Source organism: Sinohyriopsis cumingii, chromosome 12 (assembly GCF_028554795.1).
Source record: "Sinohyriopsis cumingii isolate HCF-2022 chromosome 12, ASM2855479v2, whole genome shotgun sequence".
NCBI classification, from domain to species: domain Eukaryota; kingdom Metazoa; phylum Mollusca; class Bivalvia; order Unionida; family Unionidae; genus Sinohyriopsis; species Sinohyriopsis cumingii.
The window spans coordinates 83,096,635-83,099,260 of NC_142972.1; the positions used below are offsets into that span (position 1 = coordinate 83,096,635).

The 2,626-nt window shown below is 36.6% G+C and overlaps 1 non-coding gene across 1 annotated transcript; it reads right to left on the reverse strand.

Moving 5' to 3' along the window:
- Positions 1-1,881: 1,881 nt before the first annotated feature.
- Positions 1,882-2,104, reverse strand: LOC149786849 (small nucleolar RNA U3). Its single transcript, XR_016425313.1, has one exon. It is a non-coding gene; the product is annotated as a small nucleolar RNA U3 (small nucleolar RNA).
- Between the last annotated feature and the right edge of the window lie 522 nt (positions 2,105-2,626).

The window sequence follows — 2,626 nt, forward strand, 5'->3', positions numbered from 1 at the left end:
TTAGCGAAGATGCTCAGTTATTGGATCAGGGCATGTAACCACTGCATTGTTCGATGTTAGGATAAGGAGTGACGACGCAATATAGACGAATGGGCATAGATTTGGCATAACAACCAGCTGGAAGGCGGAAGGAGGCAATGAAGACTAAGAGTGATTTTAAACGGACTTGCATGCCGACAGGCGCAAAGCAACCTTAATTGAAAGCAGCAGAAGGGAAAGACTATGCAACCACACTGTTTCAGTTCAAAGAAAAAGAGTGGTAAACAGGTGTTTTGGATGAGTGTGCATGCAGCAAGAGATTACAAATATGGATTTATTTTCACCAAGATTTGTTAAGATTACAGTTTTGTCCCTAAAATATCGTTTTCTGTTGGAAGCCTTATTGTTCCTAACAGTTGGACTGACAATTATGATAAGATAAAAAAAAAATATTTCATATATCGATTTAAATGAACTCTAGTACAAAATTTGTCTATTCGCAAATTTGTAACACCATATATAATCATACCGTGAAGATCATTTAGGTACATTTACTAACTGCATAATGGAACGCCAGGTTGTCAAACGTGCAAGTCTCTAGAAGAGGAAACAGTTTAATCGATACTTCTAAATATTCATACGTGCATCAGAAATAAGATAAATATACATTGCGTGTGCATATACGTCTCTTTTTCTGCCTATATATCTGAATACTCATTGTTGATCACATGCGTTTCTTTACTCCATCTGTATCAGCTATATCAATAACGATTTCTCTTGTCATATAATCATAAAAGAATGAAGTCCGTTTTGTACTTATCACTTGCATAATTAGGCATAGATCAAAGAAGTCGTGTAGTACTGGAAGCAGATATCCTATATTTGCACTTTTGATCATCTGGAATGATTTTCAACGATAAACCCAGAGGAAGGGCAAAACTATAAAACTATCCAACGGGCAGAGAGCTGTTAGTCACGGAAAAATCGAGTAGAATCCTAAATTTCTTTGAATATACAATAAGCTGAATAGCTTCTGTAACAATGTTGTATGCATTAGCTGACCCTGATCTGAACTTTCCTAGTCATTCGTTAATTACCCGTTGTAAATGTAATAATGACAGCCTAGATGTTACAGCTTGTTAAGTGTTGATCAGGTTGTATAATACTTAGAGAGTGGGTAATAGAAAAAAGATTTTTTTCTCTTTACTTTTCTGTCCTGTTGATCAAGAGTTATACATTTTCTATTACATTTGTTTAGTTAAATTTAGTTATATTTATTCTAGCACGTGCAAAGCTTGAGGAAGTTCTCAGCGGTTTTCTCCTTTTCGATGACACTCATTGCCAATATAAACATTACCACAAATTACAACTGCACTAATACGTACTCACTAGTTACCAGTTTATCAGAAGGTTTGTTAACCATCATCAAGGTTAGGTCGCTTGGGTTTATCTGAAGTGACTTATATGGATGTTTACGCAAATGAAGAACGGCATAAATGGAATGAATACTGTAAAATGAATAGTTCATGTATGTAATTTAATGTTGTAAGGGGTTTTTGTTACATTAGAATGTTTCTGAAAGACGAAGAAATGGGCCGCTTAAAGCACTTTCATCAATAAATGTATTGCATATTATAAATTGTAGAAGTTTCCCAGTTTGTTATATTCAGTTATTACCAATAATGGAAGTTATCTACTTTAGTAGCCACACTTTTTACACCAGGGGTCTCAAACTCCAACCACCCTGAGGACATTTTCGCTGGCCCATGTCCTGCACTACCTTGGTTATCTCTCGACATCTTGTGACACCAATTGTTTTTCGGTCACAATACGCTGGCCGCGTCTTTGGAATTCCTGCTTTACTATCATTTATTAATTTTCGTTTGTTTGTATAGAGGAAAAACCACTCAGAATGCGTCCCCTTCCTCCAACTCTCCACTTAGGGAGCAGAGGAACGGTCATCAATAGTAAGAACTTGACACCCCCGGCTGGGTGTACTGGTTCTTACCCGCTTCACGCTCAGAAGGGGACGCTATATCTCCTCCTCATGGTTTTCGCTCTCGTCAGTTTTACCCGACGACCTGGCGCATCATACTATAGAAATGATCCCTAAGAGTATGATCTTAACAATTTAATGATTTTCACCAGACTATATCAAATAATTTCCTGATTTTTCAAGGTGTTTCAAAAATAGAGTTATCAATTTATTTCGTGTTGTTTTACACATACTCTAATAAATCGTCATTTTCCAAAAATTCATTGTTGAAAACGACATTTGTAAAGTTAAACACATCGTGTTTCTGCACTTGCCTTTGAAATGGTAACGATAATGAGCAAATATTACGAATGACAATTGTTTCATGGTGAACGTAAGGGACTTAACTCTTAACAAATTAAAGATAGCATGGTTAGACGTCATATTTTATTATATCGGGATAACTAGCATTTAATCTATAGCAGGTGATTAGTAGTACTGATAGTATATAAATGGCTGCGTTATTGATCAGAAGGGCGGACGGTGTTATTTATTTCTGTGACGCTGTAGGCAAAGTTTTTGAGAACGAGTTCGTTGAGGTTGCTTTTCGCCTCGGTGTCAACTTTTTCGTTTCCCGGAATTAGGATGTGGGAAGGGATCAACTTTTCATCG